Genomic DNA, 24,026 nt, shown 5'->3' with positions numbered 1-24,026 from the left:
GAGAGATTTACAAGTATCCTTTTTATAAGACTGGGGATTTATTGAGCTTGGAGTTCTTCGGCCATGACACACACCCACTATGCACACAATGTCTATCTGGGTCCTTCCATATCACCCCACAGGGCTTAGGGGAAAAAGCAACCAATGCAAACATGAAATTGAGAGCAATAAAGTCTTTTGTCCCTGACTCAACAGTCTCCTCTCTGCCAACACCTATAAAACTGTACCAGAATAGTTAGCTTGCAAGTAGGGTAAAATCTCAGGCTCATAGTTCTTGACATAAAAATAGTAGATAGACAATAATTACTTCTTAAATAAAGAGCACAAATAGCCATGTATAGCTGAATTCCATTACTTAATGTGGAGTCTTACAATTTTCTTTAGCAAAAGTGTGTCATTGTCTATACTTTATTTTATATGTAATTAAAACAAAAATACTATTTTAATGCTTCTCATTCTGAAACCCATATACCTTATGTCAATAAGTGATACTACTTAATAATTCACAGTCTTTTTGGAACATGGGAGACATAAACAAATTTTTAAAAAATCATATTTAATACCAAAAAAGGATTGGGTTTCTAAAAATCAGCAGATGTAACTAAATCAAAACAAAAACATTGACATTATGGGCTGTTCTTTCTCTGATATTGCTCTGTTTTACCAAGTCCCTTAATGGAAAAAGCACATCAATATGAGCCATTAAATGAAAATAATGACATATTGGATTTAATTTGGACAAATATGCTGAAATATTGTAGTTAAATTAAACTCTATTATTTAACAAAAAGTACTACTTAACCTATCACAACTAGTGAACCAAATCACACCAACCGCTTTTCCTACCTCTCTCTAAATTGACGGTGATAAAGAACAGCAATGCTCTTGAGCAAGATACCATGCATGCAGTGTAAATTGTAACATAAAACTAAAGCGTAATAAACAGGGAAAGAAAAACAAAATTCTGACCCTCCAGGAAAAAAAAAGTCAGAAAAGATTTCCCTTTTCTCAAATTCTAAAAAATGATCACTTTAACCACTAAATTAGTTTAAACACCACTGACTCCTCCAAAGCCACAAATTTAAAATTTTTCCCCACAAAGCCTTAAAACATTTCATTTTCCTTTAACATTATGCAAGTTACAATAAGATTTCTACTAAAGCAAACAACTGCTCCTGTACTAAACAATCATTTCTTTAAAACATTTTGAGAACCCCCAAGCTATCAAGAAACTAACCACTAGGTCAACTGGTTTTCATTGATTCCAACACCTGCTGCTGAGTAATAGAATGACTCAAAATTTCTGAACTCTTTTAAAAAGAGCTTCACTTTGAGTGGGCTACTACTCACTCCTCAGTAAGGAAACTTGAAAGCCTGAAGTAGCTAAATGCTCTACTCTAGCCCAGATGGAATCTACAGTATCTGGTGGAATGAAGGCAACAAAAATGTACTTGACAGCAGAGACCTGGTGTTCGTCTGCCTACAGGTTGCCACTTGGGCAAATTTTCAGCTTGTTCCTGTCAAAAGGATGTACTATTTTCAGGTACTCAATGAAAAATAATCTACATCAGAAAATAATCAGGTGAGAACTTTGGCATAAAAACAAAAGGATTCCAAATTTTAAACATATTAATGGCCTTTAATATTTTTAGTCTTTTTAAAATTTAATTACTTTAAAAAGACAAGAAACACAATAATTATGGGAACAAAAAAATATTTTGAAATTAAGTTTGAATAATTCTAGAATGGCAGAAGGTAAAATTATACACAGCTAGTCATCCCAGCGCCTGTGATGTTTTACCATTCCTATGTGATGGTCTTCCTGTGGGCTTTGTTTCCTGGGTAGGAGATCCCTGGAAGCATACAGTGTTTAAATAGATTAATCACAGAGCATCCTGTCTTTATTGTGGTGTACATGTTTCTGGAAGTTACAAAGAGTATTATGCCTCCTATTTCGTGATGTCCTTTTTTCACCTTATTTCAAATATTCTTCCCAAGAGTACAAATAGTAAAGAGAATTGTTTAAAGAATCCAAATATATTGAATTTTTCTTTTCAAATCTAACATTAGAAATGTTACCAATTGTTAATTCATCTAACATCAGGGAGAAAAATAAGTATAGGGCATAGCTGAATTACCCACAGGGTAGTTTTTACAGTCAGGTGTATACGAACAAAAGTCACTTTGCTTTCTTCACCTGAAAATATAGGAATGCTATATCATTCCTTTCTAGAAAGAAGAGCAAAGTAACTTTTTACAAAATGTTCCTCATCATTTAATGTATATGAACACATCTACTAATGATTCTACTGTAACTTTCAAGAGATAGGTATTTGTCCCTCTTCTTCATAATCCCAGAGGGAAATAACTATCATGAAACATTTTTAAAAGCTTTATAAATTATATCAATATAAAATAAACCAGTTCCTCCATTATATTAATGGTATCTGGCTTTTCAAGACAGAATTCACTGAGGATGTTGAAAACATAAACCACACACCAAAATGTTAGACTTCCATTTGGAGGCAAAAGCTAACTGGCAAGCCTAGTTTGAGTCACACTGTGAAACCCCATTTTCCTACCTTAATTTACCTTGAACTGTTTGTGTGATGGTGTTGTTTGGTTTGCTTTTATAGTACAATGCACTGGTATCTTCAGCACTGCAGTTTATATGAAAATCAAATGTTCCTCACTTCCATAAAAAAAAAACAGTGCAAGGTGATAAAACTAAATTAGGGAGGAGTTACATTGGTATGACAATGAAACTTTTGATGAGACTATCAAACTTTGAAAACAGGTCACTGAGAAGAATTAACAAATACTTTCTTTGGATTTTTTTTTTAAGTAGATAAGATTCCCATCTCTGTGCGATGGCTTGCGTAGAGGGAGGCCACAAATGGTATGATGGGCTTTGAATCGCCCAAGTTATTTTCCAAACTTAAAATGGTGCCATGACAGGTCCTCAAAGGAACTGAGAGAGTAACTTTCTCAATAAGTAAAAGCAGGATACAGTTCCAGATCACCAAAACTCTGCAATGCTGGTTTTGTGACCTTGACTCAGCGTCACTGGGATATTACCAAGAAACCACAATTCTTGGCAGCTGCACATTCAATGTGCAAATGTTTACCAGATGTGAAGTTCATATGATCTATGCTGTATAATAGAAACAAAAATGATTGTGCTGTGTAATACGACATGCTAGTTCATTCTGTGAGCCAGCAAGCAAGAGAATTGGTCTCACATTTAGACAAAGCCTATGGGCCATTAAGAGAACTTCTAAGTCCCACGTGCAATCCCCAATTAAAATTAATCTCATATGCTTGTTAAGCCTCTGGGAAATTCTACTAAGTAAGGTTCCTTTCTTTAGATTAAGCATTCCATCCTTGTTAAATAAAAACTCCCCTGGGAGACATAAACTTTTATCAGTTATTACACTTCAGAGTAGATGAACTTCAGATCCTGCCTTGACAGTTGGTTCTGATATGAAAAATACATGAAGCTTGGTTGTTTAGATTGTAAAAGAAAGAGAAAGAATCATCATGAGATAAAATTTAATACACAAATATTTTCCCACTATTATTTGTCTGTTTATCTATCATTCAACAATATGTATAGTCATCTACTATTATCCGCGCAATGTGCTAAGCACTGAAGATACACAGATGAGAAAGTCTAGTGATGGCCTCAGCAAGTATAGGGTTTTATTGTGAAAGATATCAAATATGTAACTACAGTACAATAATAGAGATGTTAATGGAGGTACGTACAAGGTATTGGGAGCTTGGTGGAGTGAATACCTACTTCCTGGCTGGCTGAGAGGAAATGGGTAAATTCTCTGAGAGGAAGTAAAGTTGATCTGTGAATTAAAGGCAAACCAGGAATTTGCGAGATGACCTTAAAAAGACAGGAAGATAGTACCTGAAAATGCTTAAAAACACTAAAGAACAAGATGTGCTCATTGAAAAGGTATTTATGGAGTGAACTGCTCATGGAGAGTGGGAATGGGGTGAGGAGTGAAGGAAATGAATGATGGGACAGGTACTCAGGAAACAGCATGAACACGGCCTTTTGCATTCAGTGAAGAGGAGTGGACTTTGTCTTTGAAGTTTACTATAGGAGGGATTTTTAGCAGAAACATATTCTGGTTCACATTTTAGAAAGCTCACAATGGCAGCAATAGGGAGAATGGTGTACAGGAAGATGGAAAGTTCATGGCAGCAGTCAAATGAGAGGCAGTAAGGGCCTGAAGGATGGTGAGGGCAGAAATTAATTTGAGAGGCATTCAGGAGTTAAAACGGGCCAGGTCCTATGACTATTTGATTGGAGTGGACAGGAGAAAGAGAAGGACCACAGCCTCTGGCTTGAACATCTTGTAGATGGTGATGTCTTTCCCTGAAAAAATTCAGGAAAAAGAAAACCAAATTTTCTTGCTAGAAGGTAGAGTAGAAGAAATATAAAGCATCTTAGCTTTTAGAAAATTAAGCGTAAATTTCATGTATGGACATGAAATGGTTCATACATGAAATTTACGCTTAATTTTCTAAAAAAGTATGGACAGATGAAAACGCTTACTTGACAGGCGAATATATGGACCCACTGTGTGCCAGGATTTGAGTAATGGGGAGACGCAACTGATGCTAAGCAGAGTGAGTGGACATGGATCCTGGTCTGGCTTACTGTTTGCTTTTGAGTATCAAGGGCTGAGATTTTTAGTCCATTAAAACTCCTTGTATGGAATAAAACAAATGACTAAAATATAAGAATAAGTAATTGCTGGTTCATCCATATGATGGAGTACTACAGAGGCATAAAATTCAAATGTTCCAAGAATGCTTAATGACAATTTAAAAAATATCAATCAAAGAAAAAAATGCAAAAAATGCAAAACTATATAGTAAGCTAATTACGTGATATTATATCTTTCATAGAAATGTCAAAAATTATTATTTTCAGATAATAGCATTATGGATATGTAATTTTTATTTTTTGATGTTTTCCAACTTTTCTATAAAAAATATGCATTATTTTGGCTGGGTATGGTGGCTCATACCTGGAATCTCAGCACTTTAGAAGGCTGAGAGGCAAGAGAATTGCTTGAGGTCGGGAGTTCGAGCCCAGCCTGGGCAATACAGAGAAACACTGTCTCTACAAAAAAAAAAAATTAATTAGCTGAGCATGGTGGCTCATGCCTGTAGTCCTGGATACTCAGGAGCCTGAGGCGACAGAACCATTGAGCCCAGGAGTTTGAATTGTGCTGTGGCACTCTAGCCTGGGCAATAGAGAGAGACCCTGTCTCAAAAACAACAACAGAATATGCATTATTTTAAAATCAGAAATAATAAACATATTTTTAAACTTACATGTGTTTTAGATAAAGCTAATATCTCAAAAGGAGATTGCTCTACCAGCAAAACACATAATTGAATTATCCTACACTAACCATAAAAGGTTGGATTATGCTGAGTAACAAATATATCCAAAAATTGTTGTGCCTTATAATAACAAACATTTATTTTTTGCCTATACTCTATGTCCACTGTGAGCTGTCTAGTGGCTCTGCTCCACATTCCTTATTTTAGGATTGAGTCTGAGGAGTATGGTCATTTTCCAAGGCAAGGGTAAAGGCCACTCTACCCTCTAGCAAGAAAATTTGGTTTTCTTTTTCTTGAATTTTTTCAGGGAAAGACATCACCATCTACAAGATGTTCAAGCCAGAGGCTGGGGTCATTCTCTTTCTCCTGTCCACTCCAATCAAATAGTCATAGGACCTGACCCGTTTTAACTCCTGAATGCCTCTGGAGGTTCTCACACTGAAAATGAAATGTTCCAGTGCAGAAATATATGTTAATTTTCACTCAACTCATTGGCCATGAGTATCATGAGGCCAGAAAATATAATCTGACTGTGTACCTGAAATTTATTTGACAAACAGAACTAATAAGGATCTCCTATAACTACAAATTCATCCCCTCCAACACCACCACCACCAGCAGCGACAAAAAACTGAAGGGATTTTTATGGTAGTGCTTTTTAAAAGGCAAATAATGATCTGTTGGTTGATCTTGAAATCAACTCAGTGGTCTATGATCAATAGTGTTTAATAGAATGGAAGGGAAAAGAAAATGTCAGAGCACACTGCATGTACAAAAGGTAAATATTATAATATATTTGATACACATATTTCAAATAAATACAGATGTGTCACAGTGTAAAATGTATTTCCTTCTGTGGGTCCTATAAAAAAAATTGAAAGTCATTTTCCTATGGGAGTCCCAACTAAGCCACATATATGGAAACACAACAATTTGCATACTAGGTTTTTCTAGTCCAGTGCCCTGTGACTTTGAAAGGCTGGGGAAATCTTGTATCAATCTCAAAGAACTCAGTCAAAGTTTTACTCTTTCTTTAACAATATGGTCTCTCAATGATAAATCAGTTGAGAAATATCATAAAGCAAACTCAATTTTTAGCATCCTTTAAGTGCTAAGAGTATAATTACATTTTATTTACCCTAAAATAAAAAAGTCAAGTTTCCAAAGTTTTTCTTATTTCTGTATAGCCTCATTTTATTTTTTTAAGGAATATATATACTTTTTATATTAATTCAAATGGTATCCTTGACCAGGATGAATTGTAATATAATTTTTTTTAGTTTGTATTGCTATTAACATAAAGTATTGTCATGTTTTATAAGGTGATGATTTTTATCAGGCTTACTTATTTTTTGATGTTTAAGGGAAGAAAGCACAACTCAAAACCATAATCAATTGCAAAATACCTTTTGTATAAGTATCTAACTCCTTATCACATGCTTAATATGCACAATTTTAAATCTTTTATTTCTTATTTTCAACTGAGAAAACACAAATTTGAAATACACTAGCTGTATATGTTTATGGGAAACACAGCATTTATCAATTTTGTTTCAAATTTTTCATTTCCAAAATAAATTCATCTTAACTCTTAGTTTCTATCACCCATGTGAAAGGTTTATAATTGCTTACTTAAATATACGAGCTCCAATCAATGTTTTCTACCCTTCCCTCAAATAAACTGCCATGCTTTTTCCTACCTTCCCTTCATAGCACCACCAGTTCAAAAGCCAATCTTTTGTTTCTACAGGAAAAATGCTTGCTGACCAGCCAAGAATAAAACACATCTCATATGGTACAATCTTCTTTTACCTCCCAGATGACTCTAATGCCACTTACTAAGGATGCCAGAAGAGGTTTCCTGAGGAAGTAACAATCAATGTGAATTAATACCATCCTGACATTCAGCAGACCCAAATAAAACACAACTATATTTAAAAGAATGGAAAATAAAAAGATTATCCTCAAAAATAACTTAGTGTGCAATTTCTTGCCATATAAAAGGAAGCTCTGGTATGGAAAAATGATAAACATCCTGCATTTGTTAATAAAGGAAGCATTACATTCAGTTTGGTAACAGCAACTTTTTTAAAAGTGATGAGTCACAATATTCCGTTCCTTCCTGGCGTTACTCAGCTACGTGTGGGTAAAAGAGGATAGTACTGGGAACTAGACTCTCTGTATCCCAACCAAGGCCACTAAGACATTGCAGGGATTTGAGCAAGAAAACAAGCCTGGCTAGACTTCAGTAACTCCTCTGTAAAACCAGGGGGTGAGAAGATAAGCGAATTTGAGAATCTCTTCCATTTCCAATTGGCTACAGCTCCATTGTCTTAAATATTTTACTGATTATGTATACTAGTAAATACATGGTTAATAATCGTCTTTCTAAAGCTGCAAAAAAGTCATTTCTTTTCATTATTCAAACTGAATACACTAGAACTAATATGTTATGAATTTTCTATAATTAACATTTTATGATCAAAATTATAATACCTATCCTAGTTCTATTACTTTTAAAGAGCTCCAAAAGACATACACAGTAACATTCAGATCATTCTCTTTTCATAAGTTTTTTGATTGCTAAGCTATCAAGATGAAAAATAATCCCATGAAAATGTGCTTTCTTTTAAATGAGTAATAAGCACTACAAAAATCCAGCTGAATTCTTGCAGTATATGGTTTAGGACTCCAACATATGAGATTTCTTAAACTATTTGACATTGTTTTCAACACACACAAAAAAAGTTAGCAAATGAATACCACAGTCAAATGTTAACTATCTGCTAAGTGGGATGGCAAGAGAGAACTAGTACACATAACCTTAAATTGTGGAGAGTTGGGGAAGACATATAATTGGGCACTGGAATGTGTCTTATTCTTATATTTGAATAAAACTATATCTGACGTTCTAAAAACTGACAATACTGTACTTTCAACTGAGTAAACAATGAAAACATCCTAGGAAAAAGCAACTCAAGAGAACTAAAAAACATTCTAGTTAGTAAATATTTTGGCTCACATCTTAGAAAACAAGAACAATATGCAATGTTTAAAAAGACATTTTAAACTCTGCTATGTTAGACTAGTGTGACAAAGTGAATTACAAACATTAATACTGTCATTAAATATTTAGAAAAATTCTTGCAGAATAGATCTCTAAAAGGGGTCATGTTGTATAAACTCAAGACAGTATTGTTATCAAGTTTGCTTCCTACAAAGCAGGAGATTCATGAGGTGGGAAACTCTCCTATCTCATTGTGCACTCCAAAGTCAGTTGGTTACGTTCTGTTATACAGACTTTCAGATGCAATGGTGTAAAGCAGAAACAGCTGCACTGGACTTCGTTCATCCTGAAAACCAGACATTTCTCAAGCATCTGCCAAGTGCAGTCTCAGAATTACAATATGTCAGACTTTATCCAAAAGGAGATGCTCTTATTTTACTACATCATCCAAATGCTTTTCAGAAGAAACTGCACACAAGATCCCCAGAGCCACATATTGCTTGGTCCAAAATGTTCACTACATGGTAGAAGTAATAAAGCAGATATCAAAATGACTCTTGTTCCTTTCTATAATTACAGGTGCTTTAGAATATTGTCAGATTAACACTGAATGCGATACCTCTATAACTCCATAGCCTACATTGCTGGGAAGACTAGAAGAACAATAATACTCAGAGCTGGAAGAAAAAGAATTCTCAGAGCAGGAGGAAGAAAAGAGCTCTGACAGAAGTAGGTGGCTTTCAGAGAAGGATATACTTTACACAAATGAGGAAGAGTGGCCTCTTGAACACTGTGCAACTCTTTCTATTTGTATCCACAGTAATCTATGAGTTTGGGCACTTAGACTAGATTGACAAGACAGGCCCCAGGTAGCTTCCCCACTAGCAAAATCCAAGAGAAGCAGTAAGCAGCCATATCCAATAAATAAGACACTAATACATTGCCCAACTTTATAATTATTGGGGGCAAGCTCCAGATAGTTTTAAATACAAAATTGCAAACACAAAAACAGGCATACAAATAAGAGTGAACAAATATCAATAAAAACCAGCAACATGAAGAAAAACCATGAACTCTATGAATACATTAACAGCCATAGAAACAGTTAATAACAGTAAAATGACTCATTTAAATCTAATTGAGATATTCAAATATATATGTAAGAATATTAGTGAATAAAAAGAAAAAGAATCAATTAGCATCTCAGAAAATTAAACACTTAATAATGGATACAGTTGAAGATGGAAATAGCTAGATGGAAAATCAAGTTGAAGACTTCTACCAGATTACAATGCAAAAGAACACAGATTTTACAAAACATTTCAAAAGAATATTCAGAAGAAAAAACTAAAAAGAGGCATATGGAGAAATATAGGAGAGAAATGGTAAAGGAAAAAATTTCAGTGCTAAATTAACATTTGAATCTTCAAACTGAAAAAGCGTTACAAACATCAAGCTGCTTGAATAGGCAAAAAAAAGACCTATTTCATATTTTTGTGAAAAGTTATAATTCAAAGAATAGAGCAAAAAAACCTAAGGGTTTGGGGAATGGGCAGGATGCCTAAAAAGAAATAAAATTTAGATTGTCTAGAGACTTCTTATCATAAAAGTGAAGCTAAAAACAATGAGGGGGTAATCGATACCAATCAGCCATTAATAGGAATATATGTTTTAGTTAATACATAGAAATATAATTATAAAAATTATGATAGAAATAGGATTATAACTTCCAGAGAAAACTGGTAGAAAAGGAAAATAAAGCAAACAATTCCAAGTAACAGAAAAAAAATAGTTATAACAAAAAACAAGAAAGCATGGTAAAAACAGAAAACATTAGTAAACTTCAAGGAAAAAGTCCAAACATATTAGCAATCATAATAAAGTTTAATGGGTTAAATTTGCCTGTTTGGAATCCAGAAAAATTTGAAATTGTATTTTTTTAAGTCTTTGTATATGCTGTTTACAAGAAATCCACCTAAAACTCAGTGACAGAAAATGTTTAATATAAAGGGGAGAAATATAATTTACTAGGTAAACACTAATAAAATAAATACAGTATGAAAAATAGAATTCAAAGCAAAAGTGTTAAACAGGATCAAAAGGAATACTTCATATTTATAAAAGATGCATTTCCTAAGAAATAAGTTATGAAACTGTAACCATTTTCTTTTAATACTTTGTCATGAACATTTCCCATAAAGTTATTTACTTTCTATATTTTCTATTATATCTAAAGACACATTTACTGTTAAACATCATTTTTAACACTGCTTCATAAATGATACAAAAGGCAACGTTTTCCCTAATAGTACACATTTAGGATTTTTTTTCTAAAATACAAAAAACATTCACTTTCATCTCCATCACCAGTGGAAATGCTCACCTGAAGAGTAATGACCTCCTCATTTCCCAATTCAATAGCTCCCTCACCCATACTCTCACACTTCTCTCCTTTATCTTCGTCTGCTTAGAAATCACACCCTCTTAATGTGTGAGCACTCTTCTCGTGCTTTTTCATATCCATCTCTTAAAAGCTATCCTTTCTCTTGATTGGTCATTTTATTTTGGCCTTTTTGTTTTTGTCAGGCTATTTACAAATGTATTCTTAGCCAACTGAACACTGCCCCTCATCCAGAAAGCACAACATCTTCCCCTGCTTCAGTGATTGCTTCCACTCAAGGACTTCAGTTCCTGCATACTGAAACATCTTATTTCCTACTTCTCTACACCTAAACCTTCCATTCCTACTAGGCACGTTACATTGAGTCCCTTAAGCCATTTCCATTCCTAGTTCTAAGGCTTATCTCAAAACACACTTTAATTTGTGGCTTATAGATTAATGTTCAGGGTCTAGGTAATAAACACCATAAACTTACAGAAACTTAGTATAAGTAATCTTGTATATACAATAAAGAAATGGGAGGCAAAAGAGAACATAAATAGCTATGAATATCAATGTATATATATGCCTCTGGTAAACCCACAAGCCTGAAGGTTAAAAACAATTGTGAACCAGGCCTATACTCAGCTAGTACAAAGCAGGGTTGCTGTACAGATTGTGTATGCACAGCTATTTTGACTGGATCTGAACCCACTCCAATTGGCTGATGTTCTGGCTTTTCTGATTGTTTAATATTCTAAGCCTCATTCCTATTTGTGAGCACTTACAAAACTTACAAAAGGAATGAGTCACTGAACACTCTGCAGTGCTTGCTAAGTGCCAAAAATAGATCGTATAAAACTAACCTGTACTTCTTTGATAGCTGCACTAGGCTGACATCGGGAGAATACTGTTCATGATAGTTCAAAAATGAAAATGAATTAATGTAAGTTGGATATAAGACTATTTAAATGGCCCCCTAATGAAGAATAACACCTGAGGTCAGCCTGGTAGGAGGTTTCTGGTGGTATGTTTTAGAGTTCTATGCTTCGCCCTGTCTAATTGGTTATTCATAATTTGAATGAGGGAAGATGATAGCTTGCAAATTAAATTTCTAGACAAAGCAAACCTTGAAAGATGACTAACTGATGGAATAGAAGACTTTGGACAAAAAAAAAATCAACTGAATAAATAATAGATCACTGCAACAAAGCAAAATTCAAAAGAAATACAAAACTTCTGGGATCCAAAATTAGAATTGTAGAATGCTCATTGGGAATAAAGTGGCTTAACAGCAGCAGGTCTGAGTAGACTAAATGGTCTTAGCTGATGCCAAATTGAATTCATTCGTGTGAACTGGATGTCAAGAATTAATTTGCTCTTGAACTACACTGAGGAAAGAACAGGGCTATATCCTTTCTTTTCAGCTACCAATGGCCAGAGAGATCAAAACTGAATGTGTTTAGGGAAGGCTGACCAGAGTGGAGATATAAATACAAACCATCTCAAAGAAGTGGTTTCAGAATATGATGTTCTACTTGGGGCATCATATTAGCTGTCTTCAAATACTGGGAACATTGAAAAAGAAATAAGGCTTGTTTCTGTCACTCCCAAAGTACACAATTAGGTCCAAAACCTGGAAACTCCAGGGAGAAGCTTTTCAGTTTAAGAAAAATGTTTTCAATAGATGAGGATTTCCCTAAAATAGAAAGTTTCCCATCATTGGAGGTGTCTGGTATTGGAAAGTATGCTCAATATGTATGCTATAGGGAGGGGTGAAGGCATCAAGTATTGTTGGGATAAACAATATTCGTATCACAAACAACAATTTGTAAGATACTGCCAGCCCTATGACTTGTGTTAACTACAGTGTGTCTAAACAGAACCATTTGTTCAAACTGAAGCAAGCTTCAAAAGGCTGGGTCAAGCCCCATCTTCTCCATGAAGCAAATCATGACAAAAACAGATCGTATCTTCCACAGTGCTTACCTCTAGTATTAGACCATATGGAACTCAATTAAACAGAGTATTAGTTTGCTTTCTAAAAAATTGTATTTCAAATAGTCCATCTCACAACTGTATCATAAACAATCTGGCTATGGCTTGCCTCAATCCACTAAGTACCTAATGGCCACTGAAATTAAACTTGTCTACTCACTGCTCCTCTTGTTTTTCATATGGCATATATTCAATGTTTTTACAGCTGACAATATCTCCTTGCTGTGAAGGTGATGAAATATACAGTAATGGCTATTTGGGAGTTCCTGGTGGTGCCTCTCCATCTTGATAGTTTAAATTTTCTATAGTTTTGCATTTAAAACTTCTCAACTCCCTATTGAAAACAATGGTTATAAAAACTGAAATCCATTCTTACAGTTTTTGATGAGAGCAAAATCTGCCTTTTCCTCCCCGTTTTTACTTGAGAACCTATCAATAGATGGCTCTGAGAATACAGAAATCCCAGGAAAAGAAAAAATTCGAAAGGAAAAAAAGCCAAATTTTAAAATTCTCTAGAGTCTACAGTAATAGACAGTAGCAAAGTATTGCACTCTAAAGAACCAGGGCTACATGTCTTCTTCATTGCAACTTGAAAAGTCTGCAGCTCTATACTGTCCTGATTACCTGAGAACACTCCCTTAAGTAAAACAGGTTTGCCCTGTCTAAGCATTGGCAATACTAAAACAATGAAATTTTTAAAAAGGAAAATGTTTTCCTCAGTTAACTTTATGATAAATGCTAATCCTTAGGGATAAAATGAAAGAGTAGATAAAGTAGAAAGCATAAACACATTTAGGTTTTAAATTAAGTCATTAGTGTTCAAATCAAGTTTGAAAATGTAAAAATACAATTGCTTCTCTAATCCCACTTAGGCTGTTTAGGCCAAAGGCTCAAAAATATGACAGATTACTAGAAAGGAGATTTGGAATTTAACTTAGCAACCATATCTAAAATGGCATAGAATCATTTAAAATGTACACCTAATAAATTAGTCAACCTTAGCATTTAATAATGTCATAAGTCTGGCCAAAAATGTCCAATGTGAAATCACACTCTCCACCTGAAAATTAAAAACATTTAGAGGCACAGTTAAGGAAACACACATATATAAATGGCTCTAACTATTCTACAGAGGCAACTGGACATTCATTTAATTAATTTAGAATGACTTAGAGGTCAAATATTCACATTTTTTCCAGTATTCTGAGATATGTATCCTAAAAGTAATTGATTCTGATTCTCCCAGTGCCTCCATGGCTTTCTTCTATAAAGCCTCAGTTCATTCAATTCAATTATGGTTTTTTTGTTTTATTTTTAGCTTAATAGACTACATGGTTAGTCTAAATACCATGAAAAAATTTATGTACATTACATACACAGACTTCACCACAGTTTTGAGGAGAACATGGATCTGACAACATATTCCAATTATAAGCCTTCACATTACTGGATATGGAACAATCAACAACCTGCTCAAAGTACTCTACTATAAGCAGCAATTGATTAGGGCTGGGAGCCTTGTAATATGACAACCAACCATGGCATCCAGAGAATCTAAGGGGAAACTGACCAACAAACTGAGTGCTCGAGGACAGGAATCATGTCATATTTAGGGCTGCATCCCTAGCACCTCGTCAAATCTTTGGAAAAAGCTGAATAAATATTTGTTGAATGGATAAATTAATGCATAGCTATACTGATACAGCAAATCTGGACTGCAGAAACATGAAGGCACCTGCTGAGGAGGCAGTGGATGCTGAAACTCAGGGCAGTCTTCTAAAAAAAAAAAAAGCCTCCACAATCGCTAAATCCAGGAGCTCACCACAAACCACTTGCAGTTACCAGCAAGATCTGATGATACCCTTAATCTCACCCAACCACCACAGTGCCTGCAACTGTGCCATTATGGAAAAGGCTGACAGCCTCATGGACCCTAGAATCAACACCTACAGCCACAAAGCTTTAGCTCAAAAGCTTTTGTCAGAGCTGCCACTGCCCTGCCACCTTCAGCGGACACCTTTCTCCCACATTCTCACTTCCCTCTCCCAAGTACAAGGTGGATAATGGCTAAAATCTGGATTTGCATCTGCTCCAGGTCCTCAGTTATGTGAAGAATATTCTCACCTCAAGAAGCAACAAGCTTTCCAAAACAGAGAAATTCAAATATAAGTGTGAAAAAGCTTAGGAGAATATTACTTATGATAATAACTAATTTGAACTAATCTGAGTACTTTGTATCTGCCAGCCCTTATACTAAAGGTTTATGTGCATTGTTTTATTTAACCCTTCTGACCATACTATGAAGTAGGTCCTCTGAATACCCACTTGACAGATAGCAAATTAAGCTTTAAAAGGTCAAGCACCATGCACAAAGTCACACAAGTGATAAATGTCAGAGTCACAAGCATATAACACTCATAATCTTAGCTATTACTCTATATGGCCTCAATGTATTAGAGCATGTAACTTTTTTTGGCATTCACAAGGAGTAATAATATTTTCTACTTTTTAGAAATAATTATTTCATTCTCCCCAGATGTTGCCATCTCTATTTAGTGTCTGGTATTTAAAAGTACATCTGGTACAATATGTACTTTATGAATTATAGGAACATGAATTAATCACATTCTAACAATCATTATCTCTCACTTTTATGGGAATTTGAAATTATAATTCCAAATGTTTCCATATACAAAGCATGATCTAAGTATTCATTTTTGCATTATAAAAATAATACATGTATTTAAAACTACACATGAGAAAACAAAAGAAAAGCATAAAAAAGTCTATCATCTCACAACCCAAACACAACTGTTAACATTTTGGGAAACATATAATTTAGAGCTCGAAAATATAATTTGATTACTCATATAAACATGATTTCCAACAAAAAGCCATAATTCAAATTTAAAATTTTTTTCAAGTGTTGGAAAGACCAATGAAAAAAATTTTTATATAGTTTCCACATAGAAGTCAAAGATAAATTTGTTTAGTCATCATGAAAAAGAATTTACAATTTGTTTGGAAGAAAAAGCTGTTATTATTCACCATTCACAGTAACATCCATCTTCAGTGAACATTCAAGTATGTTCCTATGGTTTCAATGTGTCCCCTCCAAAATTTACATGATGCCAATGTAATTGTATTAAGGGGTGAGGCCTTTAGGAGGTGATTAGGCCATAAGGGCTCCTCCAATATGAAGGGATTAAAGCCTGATATGGTTTGCCTGTGTCCCACCCAAATCTCATCTTGAATTATAGATCCCATAATTCCAATGTGTTGTGAGAGGGACCTGGTGGGAGATCATTGAATCATGGGGATGATTTCCCCGATACTGTCCTCATGGTGGTGAATAAGCCTCACGAATCTGATGGTATTATAAGGGGAAAACCCTTCCACTTAGCTCTCATTTCCTCTGTCTGCCACCAGGCAAGATGTGTCATTTGCCTTCCACCATGATTATCAGGCCTCCCCAGCCACGGGGAACTGTGAAAAGCTATTATAAAAGAGGTTTCAGGCAGCTTTCAGCTGGCTTGCCCTTAGCCTTCCACCAGGTGAGGATGCAGTGTTTCTCTCCTCTGGAGGGTGCAGCCATGAGGCGCCACCCTGGAAGCAGCTTCCACCTGACAACACAACTGCCGGTGCCTTGATCTTAGATTCCAGACTCTAGAACTGTGAGGAAATAAATTTCTGTTCTTTATAAATTACCCAGTCTCAAGTATTTTGTTACAGCAGCATAAAATGAACTAAGATGTACCTCAATAGGAATCTTAGGAATAAATAAACTCTACGTTTCTCAGTAGACCGATTTCTTAAAGGATCCAACGACTTCATGTTGACTTAAACTCTATAAAAAGATGCTCTCAGATGCAACCCTTTAGATGTTCCATGATGGCCTCTAATGGTTCCTTTAACTAAGAAAAACATACAAATAGCAAAATGAAAGAGAACTTTGCAAGCACTCTCCTTACTGTAGGCTTTTCTAAGCTTCCAGCATCTCAGTAAGTTGGTGGCAGGCTGGATGAGAAGCCAATTCCCGGTCCAGGGTCTTCTTGGTCTTTATTTAGTATTTGACACGTCAATATTAATATTATCTAAATAGTAGTATAGAAATGACACATAATTTAGATTATAGGTACCTATTATTCACACTTCACACTCACATGTTTGCTGTCGTCACACTCACATATTTGCTGTCGTTACAAAAATACAAGAGTTTGAATTAAGTTCCATGTGCCTCTGCTTCCATTAATAGCTCTGCATCTTACTTTCCCCTTTCAACCCTGCTCCCTCCTCATTCCATAGGCACCCAAGTAGGAACTCTGCCCATTCCTATACCACTCTGCTTAAAACAATTATCATGTTGCTATGAACCGAAAGCTGCTCTCCCAAAAATCATGTGTGGAAGCCTCAACTCCCAACGTGGTGAGATTTGAAGACCAGGCCTTTGGGAGGTAATTAGATCACAAGAGTGGTGCCCTCAGGATGGGTAGGCCCTTATAAATAGACAGAGAGTTTGTTTTCCTTCTCTTCATCATGAGAAAAGAACAAAAAGATCACTCTCTGTAAGCCAGAAATAGAGGCCTTTCAAAAGCCAAATTGACCAGCACCTTAATCTTCGACTCCCTAGCCTCCAGAAACATGAGAAATAAATTTCTGTTGTTTAAGCCACCTGCTATATGGAATTTCATTTCAGCAGCCTGGGCTAACTAAGACACATATCATCCCTCTTCCCCAGTTGATATTTCTCTTTATGTCATTTCAAAACTTAGCCCAGTGTTGCTAGCTAACAAGGAACCTGAACAGGGAGAAAAAAGTAAAGGAACTGTAAAATGATCCAAAGGTAAACTGCCAAAGAGAACAGGTGATGATCAACAGGGAAACGGTGGAGAGCAGCCTGATTCTCAGCACCCTGGGTATTTACCTTCTCCACAATGCTTCTCTCTGGGATAATCTCTCCACTTGTTGCCAAGACATTACTGCAAACCACATTGAACACTTTCTAAAGATTAATAAACATTATGTCAAACGACAATCAAAAATGGTTTAAGAAATCCAGTGATACATCACGCTATGCTTGTTGAGGTTTTTAAATTTAATTTAGAAGCATTTTTGCCTTCTACATTGTTCAAGGTATTTACAAAATATTATTTTTTAATAATAAATTAAAGGGAGTTTTTCATTTTTAAAAAAGAAACGGCAGATTGGCTATTAACAGACTATCTAAAACAGACCTTAGCAACTTTTTGTCTGAATCCCCTTTACCTAAGATAGCCAAGCACTTGGTAGACACTTAATAGCTATGTGATGAATGGCTGAACATTAACAAGGAATGTTCCTCCATGTTTTATCTTTAATATTCCATCTTCCGAATACTGCTGGAAAACACGTGCCTAGACACACCCTATAAGTGGAACCAAACTCTCTCTTCCTAATAAAGTTGCAAAATACATATACAACAAAGTCTAAAAATGTTAAAGTATATTAATTTAGTATTTTAATAAGTTGTTACCATTGAATCACCTATGAATTTAAAGGTTCTCATAAAAATATAATACATAAGTTTTGAGTGCTTTTATTTACCCATCACATAATTAATGTAAAACACTAAAATTCCAAAGAATCTTTTTAAAAGAACTTTCTAAAAAGCTCAAACTTCACTAGAACATTTTACTTTGAATTTAAAAAAAAAAAAAAAAAAAAAAAAAAACCTTTTTTCTTGGTCCTTAGTCTTTTCTTCTTGACACCAGTGAGTATACAAACAAACAGTTAAGAGGTAGCATAACACTGTAATCATGGCTAAATTGACCTAGATGAAAACAAGACAAGTCCAAACAAAAACTAAGCACTGAATCAAACACAAGCATCTGGCAGGATTCCCAGAAGGTCACTAAGCTTGGACTTCAGAAAACTGTCAATGTTTCCCGAAATTTTCAAAGATCTCTCTGAGTATTTCATGGGTAAAAACCAAAATGCCCAAGAAAAAACATGGAGAAAAAATTATATTGAATTATTTGAAGTGGCACAGGTGAAAAAATTATCCTTTTCACAACCGGTAACTTCAGATTTATTTTTTTAGCATTGTAAACATATTGCTTTCAATGCTCTTTAATTAAAGAAATATTTTAAGTAAATGTCCCTGAAATTTAACTGGGATAAGTGCAACAGGTATAACTACAGTATTCCAATGGTATTCTGTAAGCTGGATTATGTACCTCTTTGTCAACATTATCTGATTTTTCAGAATGCAAGACAGTTGAATGAAAAATGTACTAAGTAGAATACAAAAAATATGAATTGTTATCCAGTGCCACCACTAACTCTTCATGAGCCCTGAGAGTGACATATCCAAACCTGTTCCCTCATTTATATTAAGCAAATTCTAACATCCCTAACCATTCTAAAAATTCTATGAGTACATGAGAATCCTATGGAAATAGTTAGTGTGTAGATAAGTTCCAGGGACTCTCTTTATAAATGACATGATTACTCTTTTCACAATAAATTTCAAACATTCTAACACAGAACACGTCTAAAAAACTGTTCTCAGGTGATTCAAATGTCCAGTCAAGTTTGGGAACCAGTGGGTTAAAGCAGTGATTCCCTAGGTGTGGTCTCTGGCCAGCCATAGCAGTATCAATTGGGACCTTATAAAAATGTTGTTCTTTATATATTATTTTCTGAGAAACTTTAAGTACTTCACTTATTCTGAGACAAATTATCCCACTAAATAAAACAGAAAAATCATAAAATGAACACCACATTAATAACCCAAATTACTATTTCCTTTTAGGATCTCACTTTCAGAGGTGAAAACAGAAGAGAGAGCTCAGCTTAAAGCATTCATTAAGGCCCAAAGTAAAATAATAGCACTTACTATGAACCAGGCAGTTTTAAGAACTTTACATATGTTAACTCATTTACTCCTCACAACAGCCCTACTGAGGTAGGCTCTACTACCCCAATTTTACCAATGAGGAAACAGAAGCAAAAAGTGATTATGTAACTTGTCCAAGTTCAAACAACTAGACAGTAATGAGGTCAGGATTCAGGGCAAGGCAGTCTGGCTGCAGAGCACATTGTCTTTAACCAAGAGTCTATGCAGAAAGTTGAGGAATTTGGTCTCATGGTTCATTTTCTTCCTATGAGACTGGACCACTTACCAGAAATAAACGTTTCAACTTTGTTTCTCACAAGAATAGTAATGAAGCAAACTAAAGAATTACCATTGCATGCTGAGAAATATAATCCAACGATAATAAATACAAAATAAAAACACATATCCATTTCCTGTGATAGGTTTTACTCATAACAGTTTCAAGATTGACCTTAATAGTAAAACCATCCACTACGGAACAAAGAGGGGCCTGAAAATGAACCTAAATGAATGCCAGGTAACCCTCATCAAAATATTTCTAAGTGAGCCAGGTTATGTAAACCAAGCACAACTTCTTTATGATCATATCTGCTCTGGACCCTACGCCTATGAGAGGAGAATCATAAAGTCACTGTGGGGCATTGCGATATTGATCATTCCTAGTTGGCCATTCACTGCAAGCAGTGCTGCCACATCTGTCACTCTGAATTGCAACATCATAGACTCTCTTAGCTTTTCAGTTAAGTTATCCAGAACACATCATTTGATTACTGAGAGTCTGAATTTGCTCCCATATATCTCCATTTTTCCCATCAAGAGGTGTGCCTCTGACCTTTTTCATCCCCACAGCTACTCCTCTTTGCACAGTAAGTCAAATAGAAAACCCTAGTTATTATAAATTGTAATTACATTTAGTTTAATAACATTAAATTCTAATTCTAATCATTTTAATAACATTAAATTATAATTTTTAAAGTATTCTAATGAAGATCTGATTTCCTGGAGGACTTACATGCTTAGATGCTGGAACTTGCTTTATGTTTAGTCTTATAGAAGTCATATAAGATTGGTAATAGGCAGGTTACAACCTCCTGCATTTAAAGATGCCAGATGAGTCATAAAAGGCATTCTCAGTAATACACTATTCAACTTATCACTAAAATAAAAGAGAATGGAAATTAATCTCAAAGTACGGAATAATTTGGCATCTTTTTTGGCATTAATACCATAAATATTTTTCACTAGATCTACTTGGTCCTAAGAGGATAATAGAGATCAGTTCCAATCAAATAATGTGAAAGGAATTGATTGTACGCGTGTGTGACTTGAAGCATTTTGAAATTATTGCAGCTAAGAAAGAAAAGGACTCATTACCTCACCTACCCCTTTTGCCAGTTTAGGCTTGTCCATGCTCTGCGTCCTCATTTTGCTTTCTCTTATATTTTCTTGAACAAACCATGATGTAACTGGATAGGGTTTCCTTTATTCTCTTGTTAAGAACCTACGAAACACCAGATAGTACTTCTAAACTAGCTCTCCTGAAGACTACACCATGCCACTTTTAGATGCTCTCTCATTATTTGGATTTCCTTTTATAAAGAAAAGTATTCTGAAGAACCAGATTTTATGGCTATTTAAATATGAATGTTAATACATTATAAAGGCTACCAGAAGGTGAAATCCTTCACCGCAGTGACTAAAGAAAAACTAGGCTATTGATTTGAAGCTAATCTAAAACTTTTTTCCAGAAAGTTCCATAAAGTATGTAATAAAATTATAAGGATAATCTGAGGATGTCCATATAGCCACCTTCTAAGGGTGCAGTTGGTATTTAAATACAAAATCTAATCATGTATCAACACAGATATTATTTTAAGGTGTTTGAGGATTATGTGGTTTATGGTATGTATACATGAGTTTGTATTTTAAGCTAATAAATACTTAACTTACTATGCTAGGCACTTTGGAAGCATTATTTCATTTAACTCTGACAACAATGTGAATTATGAGGTAAGTGTACTAGTATGCCCCACATTTCACAGATGAGGAAAGTGAGGCTGGGAGAAGCTATGCAACTATCCAAGAGCACAGAGAAGCAGAAGAGCAGGTCTTGAACCCAGGTCTGCCTCAGACCAAAGTTCCTGTTCCTAAGCACTATCTAAATTTCCCCCAATTCTTTAAATGCAAGCTTAGTACCTAACCCTTAACAAGTCTATATACCTCAGTCACAAATTGGCACAGAAAAAAAGCAGTTTGGAAAATAAATGTTCTCTGTACAGAAAATCTTGGTAGAGTTAGCACTGTGTTCATTGCAGCACACATGTGCTGGGATTGGAGTCATGCCTATTCCAGATTTTCTTATCCAATGTCAGATTTCTAATCCATTTAAGCCCATTTGCAAAGTCATTCTATTTTTGTACTAATGGCTTAGAAACAGCTGGAACTATTTTAGCCAAAATTTTGAAATCTCAGATATCTATAAAAAGAAAAAAAAAAATGGTCCACTTCAATAATCCAGAGGCCTGCAACACTGAATTCCCTTTGACTAAAGAGAATTGACATAAATCCCTTAAACCCTCAACTGCTTTAGGAAAAGAAAAAATACTGCATATGAGTTCTGTAACCTGCACTGATGACAGTGATGATCCAGGAACATCTCATCAGGGGTCAAAGATTCCTGTTATTACAGCTGGAAGACTCATGTATATTTCTTCCTTGGCTTCATTTCAACTTTTAGAAAAGGAAAAATTCCTATTCTCTCCTAAAGCAAGTATTCAAATTCTACTGCTTAAAAATTATTCGGTGATGGTTAAGTCTCCCCTTTATAAGATCTTTTAAAGTGCCCAGTATGCTTTTTTAAAAAATATGGGCAAAACTCTACTAATAAATAACTACAGTTTTTCTGAAAAGTGGTCTGTTGCCTCCTCCCTTGGTGGAGGGAAATTTGCAGGTGTCTTCCCTGATTAAATAAGATCCAACCCAACAGTTTTCAAACTTCAGCAAGCACTAGCGTCACCTGGAGGGCTCATTAAAACACAGGTTTCTGGGCCCCAACCTCAGGTTTTAAGTTCAGTGGGTCTAGGGCGGAGCTAGAGCCCTAGATTTTGTTTGTATTTCTCAAAGTTACCAGGTGCTTGCGGCTGCTGGCCAGATGCCACACAGCGAATCACTGCCGTAGTTCGCTGCTTTCTATAGTCAACTGCACGTTGGAATCACCTGAGAAAAGTTTAAAATATGTTAATGCTCAAAGTCCCACCCCCAGAGATTCTGAGTAATTGGTCTGGGTTGCTGCTCAAGCATCGATTTTTTTTAAAGGTCCCGGAATAAGTCCATAATGCAGCAACGGTAAGGAACCTCTGGTCCACCCAACACAGCCCCAGACCCACAGCTCTGCGCGCTCAGCGCCACGTGTGGACGGATGCTGGAGACCCTTCCAAGAAGCTAAAAGCCAGAGGGTGGGGTTGAGCTCAGAGGAGTAAATCAACGCACGTTATCGTACTCAGAGGCCAAACACTCCAAGGCAGGAATCTGCACCCAGAGAACCTCCCAAGATTCATTAACATGAAGTAACTTTGCAAGACAAATCCTGATTTCTCAGCCTCCAGCCTGGGCGCGGAATTCACCGGACGCTTCACCAACTGCTTTGGCGCAGGGAGAAGACGGCACCCCCGGGAAACCCAAAATGCCAAATTGCAGCCACTGGAGGGCCAGCCCTGAGGCCCCCAGAGATGTCATTCTGGCAGCGAGAGGGAAGTAGGAGGTGTCTCCTTACCTGGCGCGGTATCCAGGCTCGGGGTTGCAGTCGCTGCCAGCTGAGCGTTGCACCAGGGGGACAGGTATGTTTCAGGCAGTGGCAAGCCCAACCCGAGCAAGACCTGAGCTGAAACGGATTGGCAGCCCTCCGCCCGGAGTCCGTTCTCCCTGCAGCGGCCAGTGCAGAGCGCAGAGGCTCAGAAACTCGCTCTCAGCCCCCTGGAGGCGGAGCCCGGGAGATAAGGTTCGCGGTCCCTACCCGCCCCCTTTCCTTGGCCGAGGACCAGAGGGTGGATTTTGGATCTGGATCTTGAAGGGCGAACTGCTAGTGTCGCCCTGGTGGAAACACTCAGTTCAAATCCTGCTAGCATCAGAAAATGCACGATTGAGGATTGAAAACGAGGGTGGAGGAGGACCAGGGAAGCGCGAGGAGAGAGGCAGAATAAGGGACTGCCAGGAAAGCAGGAAAGGTAACTCATTGAAAGGGCAAGCACCAAAGGAAGTAAACACGGGGAAAACCAGAGCATCGCCTGCACTGATCGAAGGAGGCCTGCCTCCCTCGCCCAAGGAGAACTCCCCTCTGGGGCATCAAGGTCCGTTTGCAGCGGACTGATGTTCCTTGCTTTTAACCAAAAGTA

The 24,026-nt window shown here is 36.1% G+C and overlaps 1 protein-coding gene across 1 annotated transcript in view; it reads right to left on the bottom strand.

Moving 5' to 3' along the window:
* COL21A1 (collagen type XXI alpha 1 chain) overlaps window positions 1-23,739 on the bottom strand; it is a 202,163-nt gene extending 178,424 nt beyond the window's left edge. The window contains exon 1 of the mRNA XM_078001279.1: window positions 23,408-23,739. The gene's annotated coding sequence lies outside the window, so the exon portion shown is untranslated. The remainder of the gene's footprint in view (window positions 1-23,407) is intronic.
* Between the last annotated feature and the right edge of the window lie 287 nt (window positions 23,740-24,026).

This window comes from Macaca mulatta, chromosome 4, assembly GCF_049350105.2.
Source record: "Macaca mulatta isolate MMU2019108-1 chromosome 4, T2T-MMU8v2.0, whole genome shotgun sequence".
In the NCBI taxonomy this organism is placed as follows: Eukaryota; Metazoa; Chordata; class Mammalia; order Primates; family Cercopithecidae; genus Macaca; species Macaca mulatta.
The sequence above is the reverse complement of the archived record's forward strand: the minus strand, read 5'-3'. Positions and strand labels throughout refer to the sequence as shown.